The 25,122-nt window shown below is 36.1% G+C and overlaps 1 protein-coding gene across 4 annotated transcripts in view; it reads right to left on the bottom strand.

Annotated features, from left to right (window-relative positions):
• Positions 1-25,122, bottom strand: part of CNTLN (centlein) — a 331,593-nt gene that overhangs the window by 294,877 nt on the left and 11,594 nt on the right. The window lies entirely within an intron of this gene.

Raw genomic sequence — 25,122 nt, 5'->3', positions numbered from 1 at the left:
TGTTTTTTTTTTTAATATTGTATATCCATAAACATATTTCTGCAGTTATAGTTATTCTCAAGACTTGTCTTTTAACTTATATTCTAGAATTAAAAGTGATTTATATACTACCATTATGGTATTAGACTATTCTCTATTTGTCCATATATTTACCTTAGCAGTGAATTTTATACTATTACATGCTTTGTGTTGCTGTTCAGTATCCTTTTGATTCAACTTGAAAAATTACCTTTAGCATTTTTTGTAAGGCAGTTCTACTGGTGATGTATTAATTGCCTTAGCTTCTATCTGGGAAAGTCTTTATGTCTCTGTCACTTGTGAAGGACAGTTTTGCCAGGCACAGTGTCCTTGGTTGGCAGGCTTTTTTCTTTCCAAATTTTGAATATATCACCCCACAACCGTTTGGCCTGTAAGGTTTCTGCTGAGAAATCTACTTATAGTCTTATGGGGACTCCTTTGTATATGACCAGTCACTTTTCTCTTGTTGCTTTCAAAATTCTCTGTCTTTGACTTCTGAGAATCTGATCATACAGCTGGAGTTCAGTATCCATGGGGGATTGGTTTCAGGAGCCCCCATGTATACCAAAATCCACAGATACTCAAGTCCCTTATATAACATGGCATAGTATAGTAGACCCTCCATATCTCCAGGTCTCACGTCTGTGGATTCAACTAACAATGGATGGAAATTTTGATCTGTAGTAGGTTGGATCCATGGGGAAAAACACTGCAACTACAAAAAACTAACTACAAAAGCTATTTATTGAAAAAAATCCAGGTATAAGTGGACCTGCACAGTTCAAACCCAGTTGTTGAATGGTCAACTGTTCTTTGCGTAGAATTTTTTAGATTCATTCTTTTAGGGATCCTTTGAGCTTCAACAATCTGGATGTCCATTTCCCTACCCAGATTTGGGAAGTTCTAACCCATTATTTCGTTAATAAGTTTTCTACACCTTTCTTTCTTTTGCTTCTGGGACTCCCATAATGCTTATTAATCACTAATGTTGGTCCATAAGTCTCTTAGGCTCTCTTTACTCTTTTTTAATTCTTTTTTTCTTTCTGCTCCTCTGACTGGCTAATTTCAAATGACTTGTCTTAGAATTTGTTGACTTTTCCATCTGCTTGATCAGATATGCTACTGAATTCCTTAACTGAATTTTTCAGTTGTTATTGTATTCTTCAGCTCCAAAATTTGTTCAGTGGCTTTTTACAGTAATTTTTTGTTGGTATTTTCATTTTTTTCTCATGTATCATTTTCTTGATTTCCTTTGGTTGTCTGTGTTCTCAGGTAACTCAGTAAGCTTCCTAAAGATGATTACTTTGAAATTGTCAAGCAATTCAAAAATGTCCATTTCTTTAGGGTAAGTTACTAGAGATTTACTTTATTCCTTTGATTGTTTAATGTTTCCCTGATTCTTCCCGTTCCTCGTAGATCTGTGTTGGTATCTGTGCATTTGAAGAAACAGCCACCTCTCTCCCAGGCATTATGAACTGGCTTTGACAAGGAAAGATCTTCGGCAATAAGCCCAGCTGAGATTCAGGGAGCCTCTCAAACAGCAAGAACCCATCCCTTTTCCCTTATTTTTAGCTGCCCCCACAAAGGTATGCCAGTTTCATTAGCGGCCCTGCTCAGATGAACAGGTAGCACACTGAAAGGCCAGGAATGCTCCACTCCTCTCCCTCCCTTCTGGAGGAGAAGCCTCAGTTTCTGTGCCTTCTCCTAATCCCAAAAAGCTGTGCCAGGCAACAGCAAGCTGCCTGCTGTCTTCCTTTGTTCTTAGCTGTCCCAGGTACCTGAACTATACTGAATCCATCAGCACTCTGAGTGAGATGAGACAAAATCTTAGCCCCTCAGGCAGTGCATCAAAAGGCCAACAACATTTGATGGAGATTCCACTCTCTTTTCCCCACCTCCATCTACCACAAGGAAGAAGTAGTAGGCTAAGGCAACCTTCTCTTGGTGCTGAGCTGTGCCTGCTTGGAGGAGGGACTGATGCAGGTAAAATGAAATTGCTCTCCTTACCTGTTTCAGTGTGGCATTCTTGGCTTTGTGCTCATTCTGGGTACTGCAACTTAACTGGAATCTAGACTTCTCATAAAGGTATTCTGATCTGTGTATCATTGAGTCAGCATTTCTGTGGGGGAACGAAGGGTGGGACTTTCTATTCACCATCTTGCTGATGTCACTTCTCCCTTATACTATTTTTTGAATTTTTAATTTGAGACAATCTTTTTACTTCTTACACATCTCCTCCCAATATAGATTTCACTTGAATCCAATGGTCACAGGAAGAGATTTAAGCATACTTTATTTTCTGTGTGTGTGACAGAGCTTATATCCCTTACTATCTGAACTTTTGCTACTTGCTATCTAAAATACAGTAACCAAAAGATTTCAATAACCTAGTATTCTCACTATCCAAGTTTTCATTATCTATACTCAGGAAGTGAAGATTTGGATAGCAAGAAATAATTATATGTATTTTACTGATTCCCAGCCTCTCATCAAACAGGAGAGGTGCTGTCCTCATCATGCAGTGATGAGGGTCATTCTCCCAGAGTAAGACATATGCAGCCTTGCCAGACTGCTGTATACAGCCCCAGAGTGAAGAGAACAATGCAGTACCTGCACATTTACCAGGCATCCCCTCTCTGTGAATTTCCCCCAAAGAAGACTACTCAAGCACCTCTAGGGGGGCATTCTGACTTATCCTTATATATGCCACTTTTTGGTTCCATCAATACTAATTGTTTATATTACTTCTATACATAATAATTATTGTTCACAGCTGAGCAATATAGTGTACTATGATTATATTTCCTTTCATATATAACTGTTTGTTTCTTCTGGAATTAAGAAATGTGTCACTCTGCTATCAGTGACCTCAGCATTTGGTTGACTGAATTAATGTCACTGTGAAGATATATATGCCATCTCATTGTAGAATTCATCACTTACTGCCAACTGTTATAGGCAAGCAAAAAGTTTGTACATTTTTACTTTTAGGTTCCATTAGGCCTTTAATAGCCTTATTCTCCTTCTTTCCTTCCATTATTAAACACACACCCACTAAGAGAAAAAGCAACTCATGCTGAACTTTCAGGCCCTTGAATTGTGTGTGGATCACAAAGTAAAATCAGTACAGACCATGTCTCTAATCTGCAATATAAAAGGTAGATGCAATAACTGAGAAATGAAAACGAACAGGACATTGAGGAATTTTTTTTTAAAGGGACTCTCCAGAACAGAAAATCTCAAGGGACTGAGGCTCACATTCCTCTCACAATCAATATGGAATCACATTTGAAATCCTACCAGGAGGTGATGATTTAGTGGTTAACTAATGAAATGGAGAGAAGTGTTAAAACTCTTCTTCCCTTTTAAAAAACTAAAAATTGTGTCACTTTTTTATCTGCTCAGTTTTTTAACTTACATTTTAACTCTTTCCAGAATTCTCAAAAAGAAATGTAAAATACCTTTCTATATTATTGACCTATACTTTTTTTTTTTTTTTTTTACCTATATGGTCAAAAGCATTTCAATCTGGAAACTCATGTCCCTTGAGTCTGAAAATGTTCTTGAATGACTTCTTTACGAATTTCCATTTCTCTGTTCTCTACTTCTGAAATTCCTAATAATCACTGTTAGAGTACCTAGATTGCTTCTCTAATGTCCTTTTCTTTTTGCTCCTCTTTGTTCTAATTTTTGGAAAACTTACTCAATTTTTTATTTCTCCACCCCACCCAACCCCCTGCCCCCAGTTACTTCTTTATTTTGACAATCATATTTAACTTCCATGTGCTCTTTCTCATTCTTTGACTCCTGGTCATGTTTCATACAGGCAAAATCTCTTACTGCCTTATGATATTTCTTGTATTTATTATATTTATTATATGACATTTATTATAGTTTCTTTGTTTTCTTCAGCATTACCTCTGTCTCTTATGAGCTCCATTTTTGTTACTTTTGGTTTTTTGTCTTCCATGTGGGGGTTTTCCTCAAATGTATTAAGATCCTTTGTTGTCCATTTATATATAAAAATGTGGCACTAAAAAGATTGTTGGTAGTTTTCTTGACCTGGGGGAGGCACAGCTTGCCAACACATCTTCTCTATAGGTACCTGAATAGGGGACCTGCATTTTGTTAGGAGACCGTTAAATATTCTTATATCTCTGTTCTTTCTCTAAGTCTACTCATTTTCTCCAGACATGAATTTTTAAGGCTTCTGCCTGGATAGGACAATGAACAGCTTCCAGCAATCTCGGAGCTGAACGATTCATTGAGTACTCATTGTTCAGAAGAATGGGCTTTCATTTATTTGCTCAGTTTTCAACATAAACCTAAGCCCTGTACCTTAATATGCTGATGTCCTTAAGTGCAGAGACTACTACTTTCTATTTTGGAATAAAGCTCTTGCCGCCTACCTTGACAAGAGGAGGACTAGAGAGTGTATATATATTCTTTATAAAGACTTTAATTCAATTTTCATATTTTCCAGCATCACCATCCCTCACTCCAACGATCAGAGGTCAGAGGTGTCACCCATTCCTAAGACTTTCTAGATATTGTAGATTTCAGTTTTCTCCATTTTGCTTAGACAGTTAGCACTTATAAATTTATTTTTTATCATTCAAAAATTTACTAACATATCTTGCCCATTATCTTTTCCCCTGTTCTCTTTATCCATAGGCACTTATGTATTTTTGAAAATCCTTTACAGTCATTTTAGTGAGATTCTGGGAGGAAGCAGAGATAAATACTTATCCTCAAGGCATCATATTTACTCAAGTTCCTGCTGTCACAGTTTCAAATTTCCTTTTTACATATTCTAATGATGTGATGTTCTCTCTTTGATAATATGTGATTCAATGTTCAAGTTAATTATTTTTTTAAAAAGTAACTTTAAAAATGTTCTACGAATCTATACTTTCAGTCCAGTAGAGGTTAAAGATCTAAGTAAAATTATGGACCATCACAAATACTAATGTCAAACCCAAAACTTGGTCTTGTGTTTATTAAATTAAACCTAACAAACGTTTTATGTGAAAAAATTAAGGATCCTTTCAATAAATCAACATTACTTTTGAAAATACATTTACTGAATCATGCAGTTAATTCACTGGATGCAATGAACAAAACAAATTTGCGGACTTTCTTAGACTATATCCTAACATTAACTCCTTAACGTACAAATACACTTATTTATTCTTACGTTCAAGACATTAGTTTCGGCCACCTTGTATTTTAATATCATTTGCTCACTCATTCATTTATTCAGTGTGTTTGTGTACTAATTCAAGGACTGTGCTAAGCACTATGAAAAACATGTATAATATGGTCCTATTCTCACAATCTGCAACAGGAAAGTCAAAAGACTGACATATATAAGTAATTACACTGAAATATAAATGGTGTGAAAGCAGTATTCAAGAAGCTACAGGGGCTTCCCTGGCAGCCCAGTGGTTAAGATTTGGCCTTCCAATGCAAGGCGTGTGGGTTCAATCCCTGGCTAGGGAGCTAAGAACCCACACACCTCGTAGCCAAAACACCAAAACATAAAACAGAAGCAATATTGTAAAAAATTCAATAAAGACTTTAAAAATGGTCGATATCAAAATTTTAAATCTTTAAAAAAAAACAAAAAAATAAGCTATAGATCCACATGAGTAGAAGACGTGTCTGTATATGACCTTCTTAATGATATTTAATCAGTCACAAGAACACAATTAACATAAACTTAAACACAATTTATTATGCTCCTATCTCCGGAATAATTTCTGAAAATGGGGAGAAAGAGAGTATAATTATCATGATAGTCAAACAAATGCATTAGTACTAATTCTCAAGATATAACCCAAACCAGCAATCCATGTAAGAATGTAGTTAACATTCTCTGACCCAATTTCAAATCAATAAGTGAGAAAAGTCATTCAATCCACTGAAACCAAAGTGAAAAACACAACTGTAACCCATGCAACTAGAAGTGTTTCTAGTAGACTCACTTAAAATCATTGCTCTATGTCCTGTGATCCATAGGCTGTCCTTCCCACCAAACAACCTCCCTTGATCCATCCTCAGGTGCAGTAAAAAGTCAGTCAAATTCAGCAACTCAGGGAAACATCCAACTACAATAGGAATTAGTTAAATCACCAAAAACAGACCTAAAGCTCATAATTTTATGAAACCCACCCATAAATTCTTTCTCTACCAATAAAGTATGGAAAGGGGGAAAGCCTCTTTCTAGTATTCTTAGCTACATTATTTGCAAAACTTTAAACTTCTTTTTAAATATCATGTATACTTTATTTTTTTAACATCTTTATTGGAATATAATTGTTTTACAATGTTGGGTTAGTTTCTGCTATATAACAAATTTAATCAGCTATATGTATACATATATCCCCATATCCCCCATATCCCCTCCCTCTTGCATCTGCTTCCCACACTACCTATCTCACCCCTCTAGGAAGTCACAAAGCATCGAGCTAATCTCTGAGCAATGCAGCTGCTTCCCATTAACTATATATTTTACATATGGTAGTGTAGGTATGTCAATGCTACTCTTTCACTTCGTCGCAGCTTACCATTCCCCCTCCCTATGTCCTTAAGTCCATTCTCCATGTCTGTGTCTTTATTCCTGTCCTGCCCATAGGTTCTTCAGACCATCTTTTTTTAGATTCCATATATGTTACCATACATTATTTGTTTTTTCTCTTTCTGACTTATGTCTGTATGACAGACTCTAAGTCCATCCAACTACTACAAATAACTCAATTTTGTTTCTTTTTATGGCTGAGTAATATTCCATTGTATATATGTGCCACATCTTCTTTATCCATTCATCTATCGATGGACACTTAGGTTGCTTCCATGTCCTGGCTATTATAAATACAGCTGCAGTGAACATTGTGGTACAGGACTCTTTTTGAATTATGGTTTTCTCAGGGTATAGGCACAGTAGTGGGATTCCTGGGTTGTATGGTAGTTCTTTTTTAGTTTTTTAAGGAAACTCAATACAGTTCTCCCTAGTGGCTGCATCAATTTACATTCTCACCAACAGTGCAAGAGTGTTCCCTTTTCTCCACACCCTCTCCAGCATTTAATGTTTGCAGATTTTTTAATGATGGCCTTTCTGACCGGTGTGAGGTGATACCTCCTTGTACTTTTGATTTGCATTTCTCTAATGATTAGTGATGTGGAGCATCCTTTCAGGTGTTTGTTGGCAATCTGTATATCTTCTTTGGAGAAATATCTATTTAGGTTTTCTGCCCATTTTCGGATTGGGTTTTTTTTTGATATTGAGCTGCATGAGCTGCTTGTATATTTTGGAGATTAATCCTTTGTAGGTTGCATAGTTTGCAAATATTTCCTTCCATTCTGAGGGTTGACTTTTTGTACTGTTGATGGTTTCCTTTGTGGTGCAAAAGCTTTTAAGTTACATTAGGTCCCATTTGTTTATTTTTATTTTATTTCCATTTCTCTAGGAGGTGGGCCAAAAAGGATCTTCCTGTGATTTATGTCATAGAGTGTTCTGCCTATGTTTTCCTCTAAGAGTTTTATATGGTCTGGCCTTACATTTAGGTCTTTAAATCCATTTTGAGTTTATTTTTGTGTATGGTGTTAGGGAGTGTTCTAATTTCATTCTTTTACATGTAGCTGGCAAGCTGTCCAAGCACCACTTATTGCAGAGGCTGTCTTTTCTCCACTGTATATTCTTGCCTCCATTATCAAAGATAAGGTGATCATATGTACGTGGGTTTATCTCTGGACTTTCTAGCCTCTTCCATTGATTTATATTTCTGTTTTTGTGCCAATACCATACTGTCTTGTTTACTGTAGCTTTGTAGTACAGTCTGAAGCCCAGAAGCCTGATTCCTCCAGCTACATTTTTCTTTCTCAAGATTTATTTGGCTATTTGGGGTCTTTTGTGTTTCCATACAAATTGTAAAACATGTTGTACTACTTCTGTGAAAAATGCCAGTGGTAGTTTGATACGGATTGCAGTGAATCTGTAGATTTCTCTGGGTAGTATAGTCATTTTCACAATGTTGATTCTTCCAGTCCAAGAACATGGTATATCTCTCCAACTATTTCTATCATCTTTAATTTCTTTCATCAGTGTCTTATAGCTTTCTGCATACAGGTCTTTTGTCTCCTTAGGTAGGTTTATTTCTAGGTATTTTATTCTTTTTGTTACATTGGTAAATGGGACTGTTTCCTTAATTTCTCTTTCAGATTTTTCATCATTAGTGTATAGGAATACAAGAGATTTCTGTGCATTATTTTTGTATCCTGCTACTTTACCAAATTCACTGATTACCTCTAGTAGTTTTCTGGTAGCATCTTTACGATTCGTTATGTATAGTATCATGTCACCTGCAAACAGTGACAGTTTTACTTCTTTTCCGATTTGGATTCCCTTTATTTCTTTTTCTTCTCTGATTGCTGGGCTAAAACTTCCAAAACTATGTTGACTAACAGGGGTGAGAGTGGGCAACCTTGTCTTGTTCCTGATCTTAAAGGAAATGGTTACAGTTTTTCACCATTGAGAACGATGTTGGCTATGGGTCTGTCATATATGGCCTTTATTATGTTGCAGTAGGTTCCCTCTATGCCTACTTTCTGGAGGGTTTTTATCATAATTGGGTGTTGAATTTTGTCGAAAGCTTTTTCTGTATCTATAGAGATGATCATATGGTTTTTATCCTTCAATTTGTTAATATGGTGTATCACAATGATTGATTTGCATATTGAAGAATCACTGCATTCCTGGGATAAACCCCGCGTGATCATGGTGCATGATCCTTTTAATGTGCTGTTGGATTCTGTTTGCTACTATTTTGTTGAGGATTTTTGCATCTATGCTCATCAGAGGTATTGGCCTGTAGTTTTCTTTTTTCGTGGCATCATTGTCCAGTTTTGGTATCAGGGTGATGGTGGCCTCATAGATTGAATTTGGGAGTGTTCCTCCTTTTGCTATATTTTGGAAGAGTTTGAGAAGGATGGTTGTTAGCTCTTCTCTAAATGTTTCATAGAATTCGCCTGTGAAGTCATCTGGTCCTGGGCTTTTGTTTGTTGGAAGATTTTTAATCACAGTTTCAATTTCAGTGCTTATGATTGGTCTGTTTATATTTTCTATTTCTTCCTGGTTCAGTCTCAGAAGGTTGTGCTTTTCTAAGAATTTGTCCATTTCTTCCAGGTTGTCCATTTTTTTGGTATATAGTTGCTTGTAGTAATCTCCCATGGTCCTTTGTATTTCTGCAATGTCAGTTGTTACTTCTCCGTTTTCATCTCTAATTCTGTTGCTTTGAGTCTTCTCCCTTTTTATGTTGATGAGTCTGGCTAATGGCTTATCAATTTTGTTTATCTTCTCAAAGAACCAGCTTTTAGTTTTATTCATCATTGCTGCAGTTTCCTTCATTTCCTTTTCATTTATTTCTGATGTGATCTTTATGATTCCTTCCTTCTGCGAACTTTGGGGGTTTTTTGTTCTTCTTTCTCTAATTGCTTTAGGTGTAAGGTTAGGTTGTTTTGAGATTTTTCTTGTTTTTTTAGGTAGCATTATATTGCCATAAACTTCCCTCTTAGAACTGCTTTTGCTGCATCCCACAGGTATTGCGTCACGGTGTTTTCATTGCCATTTGTTTCTAGGTATTTCTTGATTTCCTCTTTGATTTCTTCAGTGATCTCTTGCTTATTTAGTAGCGTATTTTTTAGCCTCCATGTGTCTATTTTTTAGTTTTTTTCCTGTAATTGATATCTAGTCTCATAGTGTTGTGGTTGGAAAAAGATACTCGATGAGATTTCAGTTTTCTTAAATTTACCAAAGCTTGATTTGTGACCCAAGGTATGATCTATCCTGGAGAATTTTCCATGAGCACTTGAGAAGAAAGTGTATTCTGTTGGTTTTAGATGGAATGTCCTATAAATATCAATTAAGTCCATCTTGTTTAATGTGTCATTTAAAGCTTGTGTTTCCTTATTTATTTTCATTTTGGATGATCTGTCCATTAAAGAAAGCGGGGTGTTAAAGTCCCCTCCTATGATTGTGTTACTGTCGATTTCCCCTTTTATGGCTGTTAGCATTTGCCTTATGTATTGAGGTGCTCCTATGTTTGGTGCATAAATATTTACAATTGTTATATCTTCTGTTTGGATTGATCTCTTGATCAGTCTGTAGTGTCCTTCTTTGTCTTTTATAATAGTCTTTATTTTAAAGTCTATTTTGTCTGATATGAGAATTGCTATTCCAGCTTTCTTTTGATTTCCATTTGTATAGAATATCTTTTTCCATCCCCTCGGTTTCAGTCTGTATGTGTCCCTAGGTCGGAAGTGGGTCTCTTTTAGACAGCACATATATGGGTCTTGTTTTTGTATACATTCAGCCAGTCTATGTCTTTTGGTTGGAGCATTTAATCCATTTATATTGAAGGTGATTGTCGATATGTATGTTGCTATGACCATTTTCTTAATTGCTTTGGGTTACTGTAGGTCTTTTCCTTCTCTGTGTTCCCTGCCTGGAGAAGTTCCTTTAGCATTTGTTGTAAAGCTGGTTTGGTGGTGCTGAATTCTCTTAACTTTTGCATGTCTGTAAAGGTTTTAATTTCTCCATGGAATCTGAATGAGATCCTTGCTGGGTAGAGTAATCTTGGTTGTAGGTTTTTCCCTTTCATCACTTTAAATATGTCCTGCCACTCCCTTCTGGCTTGCAGAGTTTCTGCTGAAAGATCAGCTGTTAATCTTATGGGGAGTCCCTTGTATGTTATTTGTAGCTTTTCCCTTGCTGCTTTTAATATTTTTTCTTTGTGTTTAATTTTTGATATTTTGATCAATATGTGTCTTGGTGTGTTTCTCCTTGGATTTATCCTATATAGGACTCTCTGCACTTCCTGGACTTGATTACTTCCTTTCCCATATTAGGGAAGTTTTCAATTATAATGTCTTCAAATATTTTCTCAGTCCCTTTCCTTTTCTCTTCTTCTTCTGGGACCCCTATGATTTGAATGTTGTTGTGTTTAATGTTGCCCTAGAGGTCTCTGAGACTGTCCTCAATTCTTTTCGTTCTTTTTCCTTTATTCTGCTCCGTGGTAGTTATTTCCACTATTTTATCTTCCAGGTCACTTCTCCATTCTTCTGCCTCACTTACTCTGCTATTGATCCCTTCTAGAGAATTTTTAATTTCACTTATTGTGTTGTTCATCATAGTTTGCTTGCTCTTTAGTTCGTCTAGGTCCTTGTCAAACGTTTCTTGTATTTTCTCCATTCTATTTCCAAGATTTTGGATCATCTTTATTATCATTACTGTGAATTCTTTTTCAGGTAGACTGCCTATTTCCTCTTCATTTGTTTCGTCTGGTGGGTTTTTACCTTGCTCCTTCATCTGCTACATATTTCTCTGTCTTCTCATTTACTTTAACTTACTGTGTTTGGGGTCTCCTTTTTGCAGGCTCCAGGTTCGTACTTCCCATTGTATTTGGTGTCTGCCCCCAGTGGGTAAGGTTGTTTCAGTGGCTTGTGTAGACTTCCTGGTGGAGGGGACTGGTGCCTGTGTTCTGGTGGGTGGGGCTGGATCTTGTCTCTCTGGTGGGCAGGACCATGTTCGGTGGTGTGTTTTGGGGTGTCTGTGAACTTAGTATGATTTTAGGCAGCCTCTCTGCTAATGGGTGAGGGTTTGTTCCTGTCTTGCTAGTTGTTTGGCATGGGGCATCCAGCACTGGAGTTTGCTGGCTGCTGGGTGGAGCTGGGTCTTAGTGTTGAGACGGAGATCTCTGGGAGAGCTCTCGCCGCTTGATATTAGCTGTGGCCGGAAGGTTTCTAGTGGTCCAATGTCCTGATCTCGGCTCTCCCACCTCAGAGGCTCAGGCCTGACACCAGGCCGGAGCACCAGGCCCCTGTCAACCACATGGCTCAGAAGAAAAGGGAGAAAAAAAGAAAGAAAATAAATAAAATAATAAATAAATAAAAAATTATTAAAATTAAAATTAAAAAAAAATAATAATTACAAAAAAGAAGAGAGCAACCAAACCAATAAACAAATCCACCAATGATAACAAGCGCTAAAAACTAAACTGAGATAAACATAAAAATCAGAAACAAATCAGTTGCAGACAGCAAACCTCAAGTCTACAGTTGCTTCCAAAGTCCACCTCCTTAATTTTGGGATGATTCATTGTCTCTTCAGGTATTCCACAGATACAGGGTACATCAAGTTGATTTGCGGGATTTAATCTGCTCCTCCTGAGGCTGCATGGAGAAATTTCCCTTCCTCTTCTGTTAGCTCAGCTCCTAGGGTTCAGCTTTGGTTTTGGCCCCAACTGTGAGTGTAGGTTGCCCTCACGCATCTGTTTCCTGCCCAGACAGGAGGGGGTTAAAGCAGCGGCTGATTAGGGGGCTCTTGCTCATTCAGGCCGGGGAGAAGGAGGGTAATCGTAGTTATAATTGGAATGCTAGGCGAGCCTGTGGCAGCAGAGGCCGGCATGACACTGCACCAAGCTGAGGCACACCGTGTGTTCTCCTGAAGAAGTTGTCCCTGGATCATGGGACTCTGGCAGTGGCAGGCTGCACAGGCTCCTGGGGTGGTGGGTGTGGACAGTGACCTGTGCTTGCACACAGGATTCTCGGTGGCTGCAGCAGCAGCGTTAGCGTTTCATGCCCGTCTCTGGGGTCCGAGCTGATAGCCAAGGCTTGCACTTACCTCTGGAGCTCGCTTAGGTGGTTCTCTGCTTTCTGTGGGCAGACAGAGAAGGAATTCCCTCTCCTCGCACACCCCGAAACAATGGTGTCCTGCTTCTTATGCAGGTCCAGACTTTTTCCCAGACTCTCTCCCAGCTAGCTGTGGTGCACTAGCCCCCTTCAGGCTGTGTTCACGCAGCCAACCCATCCTCTCTATGGGATCTGACCTCCAAAGCGCGAGCCTCAGCTCCCAGCCCCCACCCTACCCAGCAGGTGAGCAGACAAGCCTCTCAGGCTGGTGAGTGCTGCTCGGCACTGATCCCCTGTGCGGGAATCTCTCCACTTTGTCCTCTGCATCCTTGTTGCTGCGCTTTCCTCTGTGTCTCCGAAGCTTCCCTCCCACCCACCCCCCGTCTCTGGCTTCCTAGGGTGTGGAAACTTTTCCTCCCAGAGTTCCCAGAGGTGCAGGACCCATCCCTATTCTTTTGTCTCTGTTTTTTCTTTTGCCCTAGGTACATGGGTATTTTCTTGCCTCTTGGGAAGTCTGAGGTCTTCTGCCAGCCTTCAGTACATGTTCTGTAGGAGGTGTTCCACATGTAGATGTATTTTTGATGTATCTGTGGGGAGGAAGGTGATCTCCACGTTTTTCTCCTCCGCCATCTTGAAGGTCCCCCACAAAACTTTAAATTTAACAGCAGTTTTATGATGCATTTTCCTCAATTGTATGTTTAATTATGGCCTCAAGAATTGTTGGTGATTCCTTGAAGACTACTATTCTGGTTCTCATCATAATTTATTCTGTTCTACTCAGAGCTTAGAGTATCTCTAGTGAAGGTGGTACATATCACAGTGCAGCAATGTAAGGCAGTACTACTCAAAATGCAGGGCTGTGAATTGGTTATTACTGGTCTGCTATGAAATAAGGCAGTATAAATAACAAGACTTTCTCATAGAAGAAGGCATAAGTTTGATTTACATTCTGATACATGTTCCTTAGTGTTTGCTACTGACACAAGTCTACAGACCATACTTAGTTAGGTCATTGCCCTAAGACATTTAAATATATATCAAATAACAGAAAAGAAAGAACAGAAAGTATGCAAGACAAAGAGATTAGAACCAGTAGCAAATGGAGAGACAGAGACAGAGACAGAGACAGAGACAGAGACAGAGAGAGAGAGAGAAAGATTAAGAGGACTGTAAGAAGATTACGAAAACTACAGCCCAACTCTGAATGGATTAGTAGCAACAAAAAAGAGAAAGCCACTTCCTGGATTCTTTGTCATTCTAGGTGGATCACAAGTGCAGTACCTTAAGGGAGAGCTACACAAAATGCAGGACTGTATAGTATTGGATAAGTCCAAAAAATTATTTACATAATGTTAGTAAGCAAAATAATAGCAGTTTCTATTGTTCTACTTCAAACTCAAAATAGTGTTCTTTATTGACAAAGTAATGTATTATTAATTTTAAAAGTCAGGATGAAGTTTCTCTCTGAAGCACAAATTTGGCTGAGTCACAAAAATCACTATAATACCTTTTTAGTTATCCAAAGAAAAGTTGAACAATTCAAGTTCCTAATGTATTGATATTCTCTGAAACTCCATATTACTGATTCTTCAATGTTTATCATTCCTACCTATTCAAGTTGTAATGTTTCCTTACGCATTCAAAATTAAAATACAGTGGTTGTACTCTTATGACACTAATGATACTGTTAAGTGAGAGTTTATACATAATAGCAAGGAAATCAGATTTGCAGGGCTAATTAAGAAGTGATATATCCAAAATGTGCTTTTGGCAGCAGCAGTTCATAATAAACTCATAAAATACAGGTAATCTCAAGTATCTATAAATCATAGAAAGTAATATTTTCTACAAATAAATTCATAAGGAAAATATAATATACACAAATGTTTTCTATTTGTATTATATCATTCTATTAAGAAAATCAAAGTTTTATTTTCAGCAACATAAACTTCTACCTAAAGATAATTAGTGATAATTCTTATTACATCTTTTTCCAGATCAAGGAAAGAAATAATTACATAAATATGAATACATTTATCATATTGCTGAGCAAACTCTATAACAAGTTGTCTCTTTCTACAAATATCTTTCTGACTAGACAGTACTCCTTAACAGCCAAACACGGAGCTTTCTCTAACTTTTAGAATAGTGTCTGACACTCACACAACACACAATTGATATTTTTTGAATGAGTAAATGTACTAGAGATAGCTGTTTTAATGATGGCCATGCATTTCTAAATCTCACAGTCCTATTTCCTTGCAACATTTGGTGTCCCCTAGGCATCCATGCCAAAAGGTAATGTTTCCTCTAGGTATCTATTTAAAAGGTCCTAGAATTTTATAAATTTTTTGGTGCCCTATCTCTTGCTTTGTCTCAAAGTGAAGATGTAAAACAGAACTGATGTTTGAGAAAGAAATCAATAAGATGTTCAGAGCTGAGATATTAAGAGCCTAGATGGAGGGTTTGGAAGTTAAGGACACAGAGGAATTACTGTATTTGAGTGACACTGCAAAAGAGAAAGTGACTGAACTTGGGAATTGATTTTCTGTTCAAAAGAGACCAAAAGATATCAAAGATTACCCTTAAGATGTGAAATTTAAAGAAAAGGAAGAAAATGGCATGTTTGTGGTAGTGAAAAAGTTAGGTAGTAAAAAAACTCAAAGGAGAAGCCAATAAGTTCTAGAGATAATATACTGAATTTGAAGAGCACCATAGGACATGAATTAGAAATGCCCAGGTAAGGGACACAGAAAGATATATAAAATAAGAAGTCCACAGAAAAAGATATAAAATGGCTCTTAGTCTTCACTCACACATAATAACAAAACCGCAAGTAAAACCTATTTCAGAATATCATTTTTTACCTTTCAGATAAACAAGGATACAAAAATTTGAAAACAATGCGATGGCCAGGATGTGGAGAAAATAGACACCTTCTTACATTGCTAGTGGAAGTACAAACTGGCACAACAATTTGGCAGTATTTAACAAGTATAATTGTATAGGTCTTTTGATCCAGTGTATAAGTTGTCTACTGCTAGATAACAAATTACCCCAGAATTTAGCAGCTCAAAAGAACAAACACTGGGAGATTGACTTCTCACATGACAGTGTGAGGAGCTCACTAATCTACCACCTAGTGAAACTGGTGACTGCTATTTAAAAAATTAAAGCCTCTTATGGTATCTGAACCAAGATCATTCCCTCCTTCTACCCTCCCAGGTCATCAAGGTGAAGAGTTGACTCCAGATTGCTGTAGCCAAGACAACAAGATTCCATCTCCCCCAGGTTCCCAGTCAGAGACCTTTTTTCCTAGGAAGAGCAACATATCACCATTTCTCATCCTCCCCTCCCCAACCCTCCCCATCCCTGAGGTAACTGTGGCTGAGGCCAAGTCCTAGGCAAGTGCAGTTGAGCCGTGAGGACCCATTCTTCTGCCCAGCCTCTGTTTGTGTAATAAAAGTTCTACCTCAGGTGCAGAGCAGTGAGAATGCTGGAGACCCAAACTCCCTTGCCCCAGCTTATGACACAGTGGTCCCACACCAGGAGAAGCAAGCCAAGAGAACGTAAGACTACTGCAATCAGCACGTAGAACGGAGGTATCACTCAGAGAAGTATCATATGGTCCCACCTCCAGCTCCAGAGGCTTGGCTCAGATTTTGCCTGGTTGGGAATACAGGGTAGAGAGGCAGGATATAAAACACACAGATCCTTCCCAAAGGATCTCTTCCCAAAGGGAAATTACTTCATTTGCATCACAGTGTAGAGAAGTTCAAGCCTAAAGACACTCTGAAGAAGAGTCAGGTTATGGTGAAAGTCAATTGGAAGGAGAGTTAAGATACAGGCTAAACTGTAGGCCTGCTGATTTGCAGGAGAGAAATGAGTTATAAGACAGATGAAAGAAGTCCTTCAAGGGTGGAAAATAATATCAAACACTGACTCAGAAATATCAAAGGAGCCACAATTTGATTAAATTGGTTTTTAGAGCATTTTATGCTCTAGGGCATTGTTGAAAACAATTGAGCAATCAGCCACCAATTTGTGAAGTTTAACAACTGGTTGTGGTCAAGAAAAGAAAGGAGGAGAGCCAAAATCACTGTCAGCCTAGGGTGACTGTGAGCATACCCAAAGCTGCACCCTCCTTAGGAGCAACATCCGTGACTTAACATTGTGGGAGGGGAAAGAGACTTTACTAAAATAATCCAGTTGGTCGCCAATCACATAAACAAGTTTGGAGGAGAAGGGTGCAGAACAGTAACCAAATTTGCTACAATACAATGTCTCAACCACTTCCCATCAAAAAAATTATAAGTCATGCAAAGAAACAGAAAAATATGACCCAGACACCAGGAAAAAAAAGCAGGCAACAGAAACTATCTGGGAGAGTGACCACACTTGGGAAAAAGAAAAAAGACTTCAAAATAGCCATTATAAATATATTCACAAAACTAAAGGAAACCATGGTTTAAAAAGTAAAGAAAGGTATCATAAGAATATTACACCAAATAGAGAAAATCAAAAAGGGAAAGAAATTGTAAAAGAACCAAGTGAACCAAGACAGTACAGTCAGCCCTCCATGTCCATGGGTTCCACATCCATGGAATCAATCAACTGCAACTCAAAAATATTTGAAAAAAAATTTTTCAGAAAGTTCCAAAAAACAAAACTCAAATTTGCCATGTGCTGGCAACTGTTTACATAGCATTTACATTATATTAGTTATTATAAGTAATCTAGAGATGCTGATGATTTCAAGTTTACAGAGGATATGCATAGGTTATATGCAAATACTACACCATCTTATATGAGAGACTTGAGCATCCTAGGATTTTGGTATCTGTGGGGTTCCAGGATCCAATCTCCTGTGGATATTGAGGGATGACCATAATTTGAATCCACATGTGAAAACATTTACTGGTGAAAGTAATTATATAAACATAACAAAAGTTTAAAAGTACGTTTTCTTTCTACTTTCTTCTCCTAACTGATTTGAAAAGCAACTGCTTAAAATAATATGCACACAATGTATCGACAGGCTCAAAACATATAAAAAATGTATCATATGTGTAATATAATTGCCAATAACAGCATAAATGAGGTCAGCTGTAGCAAAGTTCTATTGGGCTAAGGAAATGACTACTGAATAATAAAGCAATAATTATAACAATGCATTGTTGTTTTGTAATATTAATAGATAATATGTATAACAATACCAAAGGGATTGAAGGGAATATAGCTGTATTTCAGTAATGTTTCTATATATCACTGGAATTAAGCTTGGCTAAATCTGAAGCTGATTTTGTTAAGATACATATAGCAAACCCTAGAGCATTAACTAAAAGAAAAAAATATCTCAAAAAATATAGTGAAAAATTCATTAAATTAAAATGCTACATTAGAAAATATTTACGTAATGCAAAAGAAAGATTCAAAGACATAAATACATTGAAAGTTAAGGGTAAGAAAAACAATTTGCAAATAATAACAAGAAAGCTGGAGTAAATATACTAATATCAGACAAAATTGACTTTAAACAAAAAAGTCACTGAAGAAAAAGAGGCACATTTTATAACAAGTCCCTGACAGAGTCAGTCCATCAGGAAGATATAACAGTTATAAACATATACATACCTAATAACAGAGGACCAAAATACATGAAGCAAAAATGACAGACATGAAAGAAGAAATGGACAATTCAATTATAATTGTTGGAGACTTCAATATCCTACTGTGATGGTTAATTTTATGTGTCAACTTGGAGGGTATTTTTGGATGAGATTAATGTTTAAATTGGTGGACTGTGAGTAAGCATAATGCCCTCCATAATGTAAGTGGGCTTCATCCAATCAGTTGAAGGCTTGAACAGAACAAAAAGACCAGCCTCCCTGAACAAGAAATCTCCAGCAGACTGCCTTTATCTGCACCATCGACTCTCCCAGTCTCGAACCTAACAGCCCACACTGCAGATGTGGACTTGCCAGTCTCCAAAATCATATAAGCCAATTCTTTATAATAAGTCTCTTTCTATATATACATTCACACACATCCTTTTTGTTCTGTGCTCTCTGGAGAATCCCAATATAACCACTTTCAATAATGGATAGACAACTAGACAGAAGATCAACAAGAAAATAGAAGACCTGAGCAATACTACAAACTAGACCTGACATCATTAGAATACTCTTCTAAAAAATGACAGTTAAATATATATCATTTTCAAGTGCACATGGAACATTTTCAGGATAAACCATATGCTAGACTATTTTTAAAATACTCAATAAATGTAAAAGGTTAGAAATAATGCAAAATATGTTCTCTGACCACAATGGAATAAAACTGGAAGTCAAATAGAAAAACTCACAAATGTGTGGAAATTAAACAACACATTATTAAAAAAGCAATGGGTCAAGAGGAAATCAAAAGACAAATCAGAAAATACTGTACGATGAGTAAAAATGAAGGGACAAAATATCAAAATGCACGGGAGGCAGCTAAAATAGTGCTTAGAAAGAAATTTATAGCTATAAATACCTATATTAAGCTAGAAGAAAGGTCCTAAGTCAACATTAGGTTTAATGTTCTACCATAAGACAATGAAAAATATAAGAGCAAACTAAACCTAAAGCAAATAGAAGGAAGGAATAAAGATTAGAGATGAAATTAATGAAATAGAGAATAGAAAAACAATACAGAAAATGAATGAAAACCAAAAGCTGGTTGTTTGAAAAGATCAACAAAACTGACAAACCTTTAGCTATACTGACAATATTTAAAAAAAGAAAAGCCTCAAATTACCAGAATCAGAAATAAAAAAGGGTATATTACTAATAACCTAATAAAAACTAAAAAGAATTATAACGGAATACTATGAAAAATTGTACATCAGCAAATTAGATACTTAGAAGAAATGGGTGAATTTCTCGAAAAACACAAATACCAAAAGTTACTCAAGAAAAAATAAAATCCCAAGTTGACCTGTAATAGGTAAAGAAATTCAATTTGTAATAAAAAAAAATTACCCACAAACAAAAGTATAGGGCTAGAGGGGTTCACCACTGAATTCTACCAACCATTCAAAGAAGAATTAATACCAGTGCTTCAAAAAACCTTCCAAAAAATAGAAGAGAAGAGAATACTTCCCAACCCATTTTATAAAGCCAGTATTACCTTGATACAAAAAACACACAAAAACGTCATAAGAAAAGGAAACTACAGACTAATACCTCTTATGAATACAGATGCAAAAGTCCTCAACAAAATACTAGCAAACCAAATCCAACAACATATTAAAAGAATTATGTATCATGATCAGGTGGAATTTATTCCAGGAATGTAAGGTTGGTTTAACATCTGAAAATCAATTATTATAATAAATCATATCACTAAAATAGAAAACAAAAAGCACATGATCATCTCAATAGATACAGAAAATATACTTGACAAAATTCAATAGCCTTTCATAATAAAAACACTTAACAAACTAGGAATAGAAGGGAACTTCCTGAACTTGCTAAAGGACATCTATGAAAAACTGAGAGATAACTTTATACTTAATGGTGAAGGAGTGGGTGCTTTCTCCCTATGATCAGGAATAAGACAAAGATGTCTGCTCTGGCCACTTCTACTCAACAATGTATTGAAATTCTAACCAGGGCAAGTAGCCAAGAGAAAGAAATAAAAGGCATCAAGTTTCGAAAAGAAGAAACAAAACTATTTCTATTTGCAGATGACATGATCTTGTAAGTAGAAAATCCTAAGGAATCTACCCAAAAACTTAGAACTGAAAAATGAGTTCTGCACAGTTGCAGGATAAGAGATCAATGTAAAACAATCAATTGTAATCTATACACTTAAACTAAACAATCTGAAAATAAACTTAAGAAAACAATTCCATTTATAATAAAATCAGAAAGAATAAAATATTAATAAATTTATCCAAAAAAGGTGCAAAACATACTCTGAAAACTATAAAACAGTATTGAAAGAAATTTTAGGACAAACAAATAGTAACTGGAAAAACATCCCATGCTCATAATATAGAAGATTTAACATTGTTAAGATGGCAACATTACCCAAACTTATCCATTAAAAGAAGAAAAAGAAGAGTATAGGCTATTCTAAATTAGAGATATAATCCAGTGATCAAACTTAACAACACAAAAAAAAAAGATTTGGATAATACATTATGTGTCTCCTAATATGATGTGGTAAGAATCATATTATACCAAAGAAGATTTCTTTGCCAAAACATCAAACCTGAAACTGAATAAACCTCTAGGTCTCATTAAAAATTTATGATAATTACAGAGTAAAAAAGATTATAATCAAAAAAGTCCAGAATGTGGGAAACTCTACAGGATAAATAATCCAACTGATTCCAAAAATAAGTTGCAAATAAAAAGAGAGAAAGACGGAGAGGAGGAAAAGGAACCTGTATACTCAGTAGGTAGACTATGTTTGAGTCCTCATAGAAACAAAGCATCTTTCAAAAAAAGTTACGAGAGAATTGGAGAAATCTGAAAACTGGATATTTTATTACATTAGGGAATAACTATAGAATTCTAAGTATGATACAGATATCATGGTTATGTTTTCAAAATGCCTTATCTTTCAGAGATGGAGTCAATCCTTATTCATAGATTCAGAATTCGTGAACTTTCCTACTCACTAAAACTTATTTTAAGCCTAAAATCAATACCATTGCACTTTTTCAGTCATTTGCAGACATGCAGAAAGTGGTGAAAAATTTAAGTCACCTGAACCACATGTTCCCAGCTGAGGTCAAACAAGGGGATGCTCTGTCTTCTTATTTCAGCTCTCATACTATAAACAAGTATTCTTCTCATGGTCTATCTAGTACCACATTTTTCACATTTCTGCCCTTCTGTTGATGATTTCACTATTTCAAATGACCACTAAGCATAGTGCTGAAGTGCTGTCTAGTGTTCCTAAGTGCAAGAAGGCTGTGACTTGCATATGGAGAAAAAATTGTGTTAGATAAACTGTGTTCAGGCATGAGTTACAGTACCATTGGTCATGAGCTCAATAGTAATAAATAAACAATATATATTAAATAAGATGTCTTTAAATAGAAACACATGTAAAGCAAGGTTATATGTTGATCAGTTGACAAAATGTTGTGACCAGAGGCTCATAGGAACTTAATCCTTTATCTCCCCTAGGAGCAATATTTCCATGTTTGCTAATTCAGTGTTCACATGACTTTATAAAACATAACTCCTGTGAATAACAAGAACTGACTGTAAACACCAATGGAATTGTGGGTAACATAACAGGATGTCTGGGATTTCCCTCAAAATAATCCACTGTGGTAGAGGGAGCAGAGGAGCAGAAAGGAAGTAGAAGTTTATAGATGAAACAAGATTGGTCATGTGCTGATAATTGTCCAAGCTGGTTGATGAGTAAACATGGGAGTTCATTAGTGTATTCTCTCTACCCTTGCATCAAATTAAAGTTTTCCATAATAAAAACACATGCACACAAAAAACAAAAATATGTAAACAGACACCACACCAAAAAACTTACAAGGACATAATAATAGAGTACCAAAAAGGCAAAAAAGTAAAGAATTATTGATAAGACCAGCATTTTTTCAAATGGGTACCAAGGGCATTTGAAGCAGTACAGGCATACCTCATTTTATTGCACTTTGCTTTACTGCGCTTCACAAATACTGCATTTTACAAATTGAAGGTTTGTGGAAACCCTGCATCAAGCCAGTCTACCAGCGCCATTTTTCCAACAAAATTTACTTCATGTCTTTGGGTCACATTTTGGTAATTCTCACAATATTTCAAACTTTTTCATTATTATATTTGTTATGATAATCTGTGATCAGTGAGTGATCTTTGATGTTACTATTGAAAAAAGGGTATAACTCTCTGAAGACTCAGATGACAGCATTTTTAGCAATATTTTTAAATTACGTACGTTGTTTTTTAGACATAATGTTGTTGCACACTTAATAGACTACAATGTAAACATAACTTTTATACGCACTTGAAAACAAAAAATTTGTGTGACTTGCTTTACTGCAATATTTACTTTACTACAGTGGTCTGGAACTGAACCCTCAAAGTCTCTGAGGGTTATTTAATTGAGCGGGATTATCCTATTTATTTCAGGATGTTTAGCAATCCCAGCCTCCATCTACTATGTCATTGGCACCACTGGTTAAAACCAGTGATTCTGGCAAAGCTTTATCCACAAGGCCATTTATCACAGCATCATCATACAATTTTCATAAAAAAAGGAACCTTAATGTACAACAACAAGACACTGATTAAATAATATGGCATATCAAAATAATAGAATATATTGTAACTCTAAAAATATTATTTTCTTTTGAATAATAATTATATTCGTCTTGAAAATAATGAACTGACAACATGTCACTGACTTGCCCAAATCACACTGCCTTGAGTCTATTAGCCTGGAAATAAGAAAAAGGGTCCAAAACGGACAAATATCTGAAAGACAGAAGGATGGACTCACTGAGACAAACACAGAGGAGAAAAATCCAAATAGTGTCTACAATGGAAAAGGAAGCTATTTTTTTCTGGAAGAGGCTCAGATAGGCTCTAATTACCCAATTAGTAAGTATGGAGAGCAGAAGTCCACAGGAATCAAGATGACTAAGGAACCATTAATCAAAAATCTGGGCTTCCCATTCATCCATGTTCAGAACAGCTACCTGCAGTATTTGCCTATAACAAATGGCCCAAGGCTACTTTCAAAAGAACCATGTTCCTGAAAAAGGTCCCTACTATGGTTGTTGGGACAAACAATACAATCAGAGAAGTGATTGACTTAAGAGCCTACTTCTCATTCTGTACAGTGAAGCCCATTTGCCATACATCCCTCAGGAAAGCTTGTTGATAGTCCCCTCCCTTCTCTTACACAATGCCCATAGTCAAACCTTTCATTCAGATGAGAAGCCTCTTGGTAACAGTTATATAAAAATGCAAAGTAAACTCATTAAAAGCAACATTTCTACATTAAGCAATATAGACCTTCATACAAAAACATGAACAGTCAGTAAAGAATCATCAAACACTTGAAGAAAACTATCAGCATTAAAGTAAAAGAGTAGGAACAAACAGAAGTTACCCAACAGGAAACAAAGATAATGTAAGAAACAGAGAAGAACTTAAAAATTATAATCACAAAGATTAAAAACTTATCCTTTTAAAGAAGACTGCTATGAAAAAGGAAACATCAAATAAGAAATTTCTTAGAAGTAAAATTTTGATTTCTAAAACTAAAAAAAAAATCAAATAACTAAATAGGGTAAATGGAAAAAAAATCCATGTACTGATGGAAGAAAATGTAAGAAGACCATTCAGAAGACAAAACTAAAAGATGGAAAATATGACAGAAAAGAAGGCCAAGTTCAGAAGGTCCAATCTCTAACAGAGTACAGAAGGAAAGAACAGACAAGGGGGAAAATATGAGAATCATATTTTTCTTCAATTGAAATAAAATCTCCAGTCTTGATATTGAAAGAACCCACAAAGGCTGAGAAGTTTGAATTTTTAAAAGACTCAAATTAAAAGATGATGTTGAAATTTTAAAATATCATATATATGAAGAGAAAATCCTAAAAACTTTAAGCAAGCTACCTAGAAAGAAATAAGAATCTCACTTGCACTGGGATCACACATACACTTGATAACACCACTGTATGCTAAAAGAAGATAACAAAGCTATACTTCAAAAAATCTGAGGGAAATTAAATGTACTTAAAATTTTATGTTCAGCTAAAGTATCAACCAAACATAAGGACAAAAGAAAGACATTTTAGGCACGTAAGGAGTCAGAAAGTGGACCACTTATGCATCCCTTCTGAGAAAAAAATTTTGAAAATATAATCCAACAAAAGAAAAAGGAAGACGTAGGATCTTAGAAACTGTGGCACTAGTTCAGTAGTACAATAAGAAGAAATCCGAGGATGGCAGCTATGAGTTGGTTTAGAAAGCAATTGGCCAAAATTCATACCATAAACCAAAGGGCCCAAGGAAGAATGTCTTCAGCCCATTATTCAAATGTCTGAACACTGACATTCTTTATGCTAAGAAATAGCAGAAAAGAAAAGCAATTAGAAATTCCAGGGGGAAAAAATGTTGTCCAGGAAGACCAAGGCACAAATATAAAATAACTTAAATGTAGCATAATTTGGGTAACTAATGGACTATAAAGAAAGATATTCTATTTGACTTTGATATTTGGAATATTCTTTTTTTGTCATACCATTTCCCTTATCAACAGGTCCAAACACACTACATGGTTCTCAAGGAAATAATATTTACATAATTATAAAATTATAAATGCAAATTACAAGTTTCCAATTTCAAAAGTCAATTCAAATTCCAAGGTATCTCATTGTGGACATCA

This window comes from Globicephala melas, chromosome 6, assembly GCF_963455315.2.
Source record: "Globicephala melas chromosome 6, mGloMel1.2, whole genome shotgun sequence".
Lineage (NCBI taxonomy): Eukaryota > Metazoa > Chordata > Mammalia > Artiodactyla > Delphinidae > Globicephala > Globicephala melas.
Note: the sequence above shows the minus strand (reverse complement) of the source record. Positions and strands in the feature narration are given on the sequence as shown.